General features: G+C 46.0%; 1 long non-coding RNA gene across 1 annotated transcript; it reads right to left on the bottom strand.

Moving 5' to 3' along the window:
* Nucleotides 1-1,034: 1,034 nt before the first annotated feature.
* LOC116665462 lies at nt 1,035-10,167 on the bottom strand. Its single transcript, XR_004322098.1, has 3 exons — nt 9,908-10,167; nt 3,311-3,515; nt 1,035-1,389 (listed from the first exon to the last, which is right to left on the bottom strand). It is a non-coding gene; the product is annotated as an uncharacterized LOC116665462 (long non-coding RNA).
* Between the last annotated feature and the right edge of the window lie 228 nt (nt 10,168-10,395).

The raw sequence follows: 10,395 nt of genomic DNA, 5'->3' as shown, positions 1-10,395 counted from the left end.
TCCTCAGGGTGGAGCTGGCGAGGGGAATGGAAGTCTGACCTCTGAGCAAGAGGGCTGAGCTGGACCAGCTCCCCTGCCCCCGGGTGGAATATTCAATCCTGTTCCGCTTCCAGGACTGGGCTAACTCTGCCTTCAGAGTGGGAAACATGTGGAAGCATATGAACCTTTTCCCACCCAAAAGGCAGTGCTCAACCTGCAGGGGAGAAAGAGGAAATTGTGATTCATCAATAATTTAGATGCTGGGAGCGGGCCCTGGGAATGGGTCCAGCCCCCGTCTCGTGGGCTGACTGCTGAAATGGGAGAATACAGCCAGCGTGGTGGGAATCCCAGGTAAACTGAAGACGCCTGGCTCCCAGGACCTTGCCCGAGAGGCTGCAAACCCCCCAGACCATTTCTGTGCCCATAGGGCACCAGAGTGGTTAGGGAGCCACGCTGAGGTGCTCAGGCAGGTGAGCTTGTGAGAAGATTCACAGGGGACAGGGCAGCAAGGAAACTAGCCAGGGGTCCTGGCGGGGCTTTCCTGATTGGGACCAAGACCAACCAAGATGGCCCAGTGAGGGTGGCCTTACAGGATGGTGTGCCTCCTTGAAAACCAGCAAAAGCAAGATGACTGAGGACCATAAAGCATTTCCCCACCCCAGAACAGCATGGGAGCCTCCCCAAACCTAGCCCCATCTAGGGAGAAAGGACCAGGGAGGGAGGTTGGCGAGAATCACCAATTAACCTAGTGGTTTCCCAAAAGAGACTGTTGTAAACCAGAGGCAACTGAATCATGGCAAGATGCAGTTCTCCTCCAGAAGAATGAAACGTCGTCAGCTAAGTTGAATTCCATTTTAGAGAAGTCACATTTCCGCACACCTACGTTTGGGGATAGAGAAATTGTGCCCGTGATGAGGTCATGGCAATCCCCCACTAAAATAGTATAATTGTTTCCCGTTGCACTTGTAAATTAATCCAAGTCTGGCCTCTGGCCTGCAAGACTAGGAACCTGTTCCTCCTCCTCTGGTTCCACCCTCGCCCCCACTAACCTTTTGTCCCACTGGTCCCCTTTGTGAACGGCATTCTCACCGAGTTCTTTCCAGACTCAGGCTTGTGTGTCTACAGTTTCTTCTGCCAGGAACACTCTTTCCCACGCCAGCAGAGGAAACTGGCGCCTTCTCAGCCTTGGAGAGGCCAGCTGCAGCCGATCCAAACAATTGTTCGCTCCACCTGATTCTCTATCTCAGCCCTCTTTGCTTCTTCATGCCAGAGTGTTGCATGCTTCAGACTCACTTTTTGTTTACGAGACGTTCCTCTCCTAGACTGTCAGCTCAGCGAGGGCAGGGACTTCGCCTTCTCTGCGCACAGGGGTACACCCGGTCCTAGCACACACCTGCGTGTAGTAGGCACCTGCCAAATATTTGGTGAACAAATGGATAAATAAGCAAACAAATTAACCAGTATAATGAAGGACTCTAGAAAGCGCACTGAAAGTTCAAGGCTAGAAACGACTAACTCTGTCTGCTTAGTGGATTTAGAGAAGGCTTTACAGGAGGAGCACATCCTGACAGCACGGGAGAGAAAACCAACGCTGTGGTTAAGAGATGGGAATGGGAAAGGCACATATACACCAGAAAAAAAATCCAGAGAGGACAACACTGACTACAGCTTTAACAGCATCCCATATTAGAAAAGGAAGTAGTGGCCCTGATTTGGAGGAGGGAGTGGGTTCAGGTGCGAGTGAGGTGTGAGAATGCAGAGCATAGTGAAGCTTTGAGTACCCAGCCTTCTGCTCCCTGAGCCCCACCATCGCCAAGGTTCCAAATAGAATAATGTGTCCTAATTACAACCCCATACTTCATACACATTGCAAATTTGCTAATGAAAACCCTGGAGAGAGCATGAAAAATGATAACAAGGTATGAGAAAACAGAGTGGATTATCTTTAGCTGGAAGAACACTGAAAAGTGAGGGTAATACAGGTGGTCTCCTGTCCAATAAGAAATTTACACATTTACAGAAGAGATAAATGAAGTCAGTTATTCCCTTAGAAATGATTCTCATAGTTTCAACACCAACAAAATGTCTACTGTTTGTTGAATGAATAAATGATCATAAACAGTGCTAAAATTCGGTGTGTCACTTAGTATTCTTATCTGAGGCTGAGTGCATGCTAGATATGTCCAGTCCAGGAGCTGTGGCTGCCCAAGACATGGCTCTGTCCCCTGTGTCAAGGTCACCAATTTCACTCCAGAGAACTCCATGCCATCAACACCTGACAAGCCTGGAATAACTCATGTGACCATTCGAGGTCGCTACAATTCCTGACTTAAGGAAAGAAACCTAAGAGTTTAACTACTCTGTGAGACCTCACGATTGCTATATGTATATTTTGGGGAAATGTTTCTTAAAAACACGATACACATGTGAAACTTCTAGGGACCAGGTTGGAATATGCTGCTTCAATCATTAACACCCCTTACAGACCAGGCACCTTCTTACAACTCAATTGTAAAAAGACAAATAACCTAATTTAAAAATGGACAAAGGAACTGAACAGGCATTTCTTCAAGAAAGATATACAAATGGTCACAAAGCACATGAAAAGATACTCCACCGCGCTAGTCATTAGGGAGATGCAAATCAAAACCACAGTAGGAGACCACGTCACACTCACTAGGATTAGAATCAAAAAGGTGAGACGACAAGGGTCGACAAGGACACAAAATACCCCCTATTATGTGATTCCATTTATGTGAAATATCCAAGAAAGGGAAATCTATAGAGAAAGTAGATTGGGGGCAGCTTAGGGGTGGGGAGAGGAACGCTGGGGGGACAGGTAACTAAGGAGTATGAAGTTTCTTTCTGAGGCTCTGAAAATGTTCTAACATTGACTATGGTGAGGACTGCACGTATCTGGGACGATACTTAAATGCCATTAATCACTTTAAATATGCAAATTGTATGGTATGTGAATTATCTCTCAATAAATCTGTTTACATAATAATTTTTAAAAAGACCAGGCACCTATGGAATGGAGCTGGAAAGGTTTTCCAACGTACCTATTCTGGGTAAAGCAAGGTAACTTTGAGCTATACCAGCTGGAGTCACCACCCACTTAAGCCAGGAACACACACATTGTTGTGGACTCTAGGGGACCAATGCAATGCTGTGCACATCAGAAGAATTCAACAAAATAGTTGATAAACAAGTGAACAGAAAAGTAATATTCCAATGAATGAGTATTTTCTATTTCTCCTGAGCAGGCTGAATAAAAGGGGTAAACGCCAGGACGAAGACTTAGATCAGGTGTTTGGCAAAACGGCCTCACCTGAGGCTTGGACTACACAGGAGAAGAGTCTGTTGTGGCCTCTTCATTATAAAGTTGAAAATCAGGTCAATCCAGGAAGTGCTCAGTGAGCTTTCCTCTGGCAGGAATCGAATGATTCAATCCCTGTTTGCTATTACCAGCGCTCAGACTTTCCTCAGCTGCAGCCAATACCATGGGAAGACAGAAGCTTCAGAGACTCGACAACCTAGCGGGAGAGACAAAAAGAACACCCCCTGAGCAATTACAGAGTAAGACCCAGCCTGCTCTTACCATTCCCTCTATTTTGGGAACGATGACGTCTCTCTCTTGTTTGTTCAAATAATCTTTTATCTTCCCTCTCTACTCTTCTCCACCCTTAATAATTGGGTGGTTTGGCATTTTAGGCCAATTAACATTAATTTCATTTTAAGAGTTTCATACCCTTGAGATAGAGACCTTGTATTAAAAATCGGCACAAGAAACTCTAAAACAGGGTGGGGGTGTTTAATGAACAGGGATGGTCCTAATGAAAATGCTATATTTTCTGTGACACGATTTACTTAAGAAAGCATGCTTTACATGCTAATGGAAAAGAAAGTATTAATCAACATACAGGATGGAAAGCCCCATACCTAACGCTGACCAGCATGCAACGTTCATTCCAGAATTGACCCAGTTACTTCCTACCAGGAATCACACTTCTTTCTGCTCCTCTTCTTGTTAGAGATGAGACTCTCCACTCACTGCAGGCAGCACTCAGGGATCACTTAAAAGGGAGCACAGCTGTATCTGAGTCCCTGTCTGAGTCCAAACCCTAGGCTAATGGTTCAACTCCTACCAAACAGGAAACCAGACTTATTTTCTTGCAGCCTGAAGAACATCACACGTGGAACAGACTTGGTAAAAGCTGGATGGATGAAACTCTAGAAGGATCCTGGATCTGGGGGTTGAGAGGCCCTGGTTTCCAAAGAAGGAATTCTTCCCTTGGGGCCACAGTGGCCACCAGGTCTCCTTGTGACAAGGGGTGAGCTGGCAACAGAAGATTCATCACACCAGCGTGACCCTGATCATCAGGAGAGTCTGTCCTTCCACGTGGGGGTGTAGAAGAACAGATTTACACACCGGTGGTCCATGAGGGTGTCTCCTGGTATTCCCCTGCCCAATTCTGATGGCAACTAGTCATTGTGCAACAGCCACAGCCTGATGGCGACCAGGATTTTCCACCCCTGGAGATAAGCATCTGGATCATCCTACCAGGAAGGCTGCCTAGACCAGCAGAGGTACTGGTGAAGGAGGAGGGAACCTAGAATGGATAGAAAAGGAGGGGGTGATGAACCACACACAGCCTCGAGAAGACCAGTCTTCCTCTTGCAAGTTTCCCAGGAAAAGAGACTGACCAGATTCCTGGAGTAGATGTTTCTAGATGAGATGAACTTTCCAGATGAGATGAACTTACCAGATGAAGCAGTTGTGCAAAAGGCAGACTGTAGTGGATGGTGGTACACTGCCCAAGTTCCCCCTTCCCACTGAAGGCACTAATTTCCCCAGATTCAGGGACTGTTTTCTGCTGAAGGCTCACAACTGTGTTCTTTTCCAGGCATGGCCCTCAGCTGACGGGGGCTACTCGACCTAAGCGACATCCCCTCTCCAGGGGCAACCGATGGCCAACAATTAGTTGATGCAAAGATACAAAGTTTCCATCCCCTTACATCATTAGAGACATAGTTGTGTGTCCTGTGTAAATATTTAACAACCACTTCTTTGGGGGAAAAAAAAAAGCTCTGGTTTGTAAGGTTGGGCAATTTCCAGGGTGTAAATACTTCTACTGTGGTCAATTTCAAGATCAGGCTGACGTCAGTGAAGGAGGAGCTGGGGGGAGATGCACACAGTTGCCCCCACAAGCTGGTGGGAACCAGCCTGACATACCGCCACACACCTCTCAAAGGGCCATCCCAGATTCAGAGCTCCTATGGCATCTGCTGAGACCTGCTGAAATTACTTCATAGCTCAGCGTCTCCTCCACACGGTCCTGCATCCTCACTCCTTACAGGTGATAGTCCTGAGACTCTCCCCAACACACCTGCTCACAATCCTCCATTCTAGTCTATTCCTGGGGAGCCCGCTCTGCACCTGCCCCTGGGAGGTGCATCCTTGGGAGTCTGTCCTTGGCTTGTTTTTGTTTCACTCTGTAGTCTTTCCCTGGGCAACTTCATACCCTCCCACTGTCTGCCATCACCTCTGAATCAGGTGACCCTACTCCACTGCGGACTTCAGAAAAGAAATTTCCAGATGCCTATGGAAGCCAAACAGATTTCACTGCTACTTAGAACTCAACAAATACAAGACAAATTGATTATCTTCTCCTGAAATCTCTTTTCTTCTGTATTCTCTTTCAGCAAATTATTCAGTGTCTTTCCAAAGGCCTACAAATTCAAAACAAAATAAAGCCACAAACTCAGAAGTACCTTTAACAGTTCTTTCCCCCTAAACTGCTGCAGTCCTCTAGTCCTCTCTCTAAAGGTCTGTCCCTTTTCTCACCTTCTGTCTCCCCCTTCCTTAGGTCCCTAGTAGCTCTAGCCTGCACTGTCTTAGTGCCTCCGAGAGTCTCCTGATTCTTCTTTCGCCATCTTCCCGCCCACACTGGTCCAGGCCAGTGACATCCAAAGTGGGGTGAGCCTAGCAGTCCAAAAGGAACCAAAAGGAAGTCCTAGGGTTACTCTTTATTTTCTTAGTCTTCTCCTTTCACTATATGCCTCATAATGGACAAGCTACATCCGTAAATTCTTATCATTTACAAAGAAAATACTTTTAGTGGAATGCACGTTCCCTTTTTTGGTTTGGTTTTTAGTGGTGCACAATCAAAAAAGTTTACGGATCTCTGCTCACCACTAATCCAGCAACCTTTCTGCCTCACAGATCCCCTTCTGTCTCTCCTGTATTTGGTGACTCCCTGGGCTCGGAGGCCACCTCCCTCATGAGGCCTTCCCTAGTTTCCCATGCTGTCATCAATTTTTCTCCTAGGAATTATCCTGGGCCCCTCACCGTGATGCACACCTTTCGGAGTTCTGCCTTGTAATATAGAAATTTACATAAAGTGTCCTTATTCTCCAGTGTATCTGAAGCTCATTGAGGACAGAGGCTGTATGTATAATTTTCCCCAGAGCCTAGCACTGCCCTTTACATATGGGAAGATCAATGTTTGTTGAGTGAGTATTTTAAGCATCATACACCTCAAAGACTGATCTTAATGGTATATTTTACATTTAAATGATCTGTCTTTCATAGAGAGTGTCAATGGAGTTAACAAGATATTTTATAGGACTAGACACTCATCCTTTTCAGGGAAAGTTAGTGAGTCATTAGGTTACCGGCCACAGTAACAGAAAGAATTTACCGAAAGATATTACCACCAGGTGGCAGGATAACACTGCTCTTCAATATGTATCTTTCTTTTTTTTAATTATTATTTTTTTTATTGAAGTACCACCAGTTACAATGTGTCACTCTCCGGTGTACAGCACAATGTCCCAGCCATGCATATACTTCAGTATGTGTCTTTCGACTTGAGTTCTCGTTCAAAACATTATTAACCTACCTATTAAGCTACCTTAGAACATGTCACGTGTCCCGAGAAGAAAGCAGGGACTGGAGCTGATTCTGCTCCGGGCTCATCCCCACCCCTTTCTGCTGAGCCCTGACTTTGCAAATGGCATCATGTAACAGGTAACTCTCACCTTCCGAGCAGGCTGCGAGAGGTTCTGACTCAGCAGGTGTGGTCTCCGCATGGAGAAGTCTAATGCAGCCCCCCAGCTGCAATCCTTGTGGGGATCAGGGTGCCAGGGGGCTTCTGCGGGCAACTTTCCCTCTGCACCAGGTACCTCATCTCAGACCTCGGCGAATGAGGCTAACATTTGGAGGTGTTCACCAAGGGTGGCCCCTGCGTGTCTCTGTGCCTGTGAGCCTCCCATTCGGTCACAGGGCACCCAGACGTGTGGCTCCGCATCACACAGAAGGCAGAGAGTAGGAGTCAGTATGTGAACACCTGGCTGGAGGTATTTTATGAAGGTTTTTTGGAGAAGAATGCAGCACCCTCTGTCCCCCAAACTGGATAAGGATTCCCCCGGATGAGCTCTCTGGAGACAGGAGGCTTAAGTGAGAAGATTATGATGGAACCCTGGGCCGTGCCCTCTCCATCCCTCAGAACCCCCAGATCATTTGGGGGAAATCAGATCAGAGGGTCTAAGTGCCACCTTTTCTGGAAGAGCCCAGAGGGACCAAGAGCTCCAGCAGAAGGAGAGACAGGGCCTGAATGCTCCAGCATGACAAAATAAATGTCACTTATCAACAACTCATCAAGTTCTGGGCACTGTCTTCAGTTCTGACTCATTTAATTGTTCACAACTATCCTATGAATTAAATTATTTTAATCACTGTTGTTTTCAGATGTGAAAATAAAGTTTCTGCCTTGCTGGGAAATGATGGGGCAGGGCTTAATGTCTGAGCAGTCCCTAAGCCCACGCCTCTGACTTCTGGGCCAGTTGCTTCCTTGAGTGGGACACAAGGATGCAGAGGAGCACCCGGCCTGGTGAAGGCTGAGGTCGCGTGAGGTGTGACTCCACCATGAGCTGTGTGACTTATCCCTCAAAGGCCAGTCAAGACATCTAAGCAGACCACCACCCCCACCATGGCCCAAAACTTGAAAGGCAGTCTGGAAAGGCACCTACCAAATTGACTGATGTCCACTCTCCTGTGGATTGATGGCTTAAAGTAGAAATTAAATGCAGTATCAGGAAAGTAAAGAAGGAACCTGACTTCTTGCACACTTGACTGGTAGACTGAGATTCATGCCCAGTGGAATAAGGGGAGGGAAGACTGCAAGCAGACGTTGAAGACCTGCTCTAGCCCAGACACTTTAACATCAGTACGTTAATCCTCCCTCGAGGGGTTAATAACCTCCCCACGTTGACTGAGCACAGCCAGGATCTACGAGGGCAAGGCTACAAGGCTGAGTTTGGCATGAGGTAGAGCCAGGATTCAAGTTCAGATCAGCTCAAGTTAAGTTCAGAATCACAGGGCAGTTTTCCACCGGACCAGGGAGCCTTGATATCGGAGGTCAGCCCGGCCGAGGTGGCCACCTTACAGATGGAGAATGACATGATGGCTCTTGGACGAGCCACCCAGCCCGCTCTCCATCCCCTCACCCAGTCACTCTGACCAAACTTGATCAGAAAACACCACTCTCATTTGGTACAAGTGACTCCTTCTGGTTTGCAGCTTTTGGCACGGGCTTATCTCTGATTCTGATAAAGGGAGCTTCGCTGGAAAGCTCTTGGCAGTTGTTCAGCAGAGGAATTTTGAAAATTTAAATAGCTTTATTGAGGTATCATTGGCATGCAGTAAATTGCAAATTGACATAAAATAAACTGTCCATTTAAAGCGGACAACTTGATAAGTTCTGATCTATGGACACACCTGTGAAACCATCAGCATAGTCAGGATAGTGAAAATATCCACCCCCTCCAGAAGTCTCCTTGTGCCTCTCCTTTGCAATCCCTCCCACCTTCCCTCCCTCCTCCCTGCTCCCCACCAGCAACCAGTGATCTGCCTTCTGTCACTGCAGATTAGTTTGCATTTTCTAGACTTTAACATAAATGGATTCGTATAATACGTGCTCCTTTTGTCTGGATGCTTTCGCTCAGAATAATTATTTGGGGACTCATCCATGTCATTACCTGGATCAACAGTTCATTCCTTTTTCTTCCTGAGTAATATTTCATTGTACTGCTGTTCATTAATCCATTCACCTGGACTCTATTCCATTCCATTCATCTATTCATCTGTCTTTATATCAGTTCCATACTTTTTTCTTTTTTTAATTGAAGTATAGTCAGTTTACAATGTTGTGTCAATTTCTGGTGTACAGCACAATATTTCTGTCATACATATACATACATATATTCTTTTTTATATTCTTTTTCATTATAGGTTACTACAGGTATTGAATATAGTTCCCAGTGCTATACAGTATAAACTTGTTGTTTATCTATTTTATATGTAGTAGTAGGTATCTGCAAATTTCTAACTCCCAATTTATCCTTCTCAATCTCTTTCCCTCGGTAACTATAAGTTTGTTCTCTATGTCTGTGAGTCTGTTTCTGTTCTGTAAGTAATTTCATTTGTGTCTTTTTTTTTAGGTTCCACATGTAAGTGATATCATACGATATTTTTCTTTCTCTTTCTGCCTTCACTTAGAATGATGATCTCCAGGTCCATCCATGTTGCTGTAAATGGCATAATTTTATTCTTTTTTATGGCTGAGTAGTATTCCATCATATGTATTTTTTTCTTTATCATATATATGTCATATATACCTTATATATATCATATGTATCATATATATATAAAGAAAATGCCCCTGAGGTCCATTCCACCCAGGAGAGTCTGCCTGTCCCTCTTTCCCTCCCAGGACAAGGAAAAGCCTGCATTCTCCTCCCAGACGTCAGCATGAGCCACCTTTTGCTTAAATGGTCTCAGAACAGCTGCCACACAGGCTGCAGCAGACAATATTCTTGGGCTTATGTGAAGAATATAAATGACAGGAAACTGCAGAAAACCTACCTATCATTTGCTCCTTTTCCCCGAAACCAGCACCTGAACCAAGCTGAGCACAAAGGCCTCACGCAGCCCCGAGCCCAGGCAGGGAGGGGCATCCTCCTGCAGGAACGAGCACCGATGGGGCTCCTAGCAGCGGGCCACTCAGTGGGACACTTGCTAGCAGTTTCTATAAAGATGTGCAGGTAGTAAGGAGACTGGAATTAGCCGTTGAAATACAACTTGAGAAAGTTCAGAATCCATTGCCCCTACCTCCTTTCCTTCCATTTCCCTCTTCCAACGTCACTCCCAACCCCTCAGCTTTGAACATTGTGAGCCAGTTATGCACTAAAAAGGAAATAGAAAAAGAAGCTGTCTCTCGTCTCCCTGCACCCTGGGGACGTGGCGCTGATGATCTGTCTGAGTCTGGCGTCTGCGTACTGGAAAGCTTTGAGCAAAAATTCAGGGCAGCAGGGTACGTGGAATCTCGCTGTACTATCTTTACAAATTGTCCA

Source organism: Camelus ferus, chromosome 8 (genome assembly GCF_009834535.1).
Source record: "Camelus ferus isolate YT-003-E chromosome 8, BCGSAC_Cfer_1.0, whole genome shotgun sequence".
NCBI classification, from domain to species: Eukaryota; Metazoa; Chordata; class Mammalia; order Artiodactyla; family Camelidae; genus Camelus; species Camelus ferus.
The sequence above is the reverse complement of the archived record's forward strand: the minus strand, read 5'-3'. Positions and strand labels throughout refer to the sequence as shown.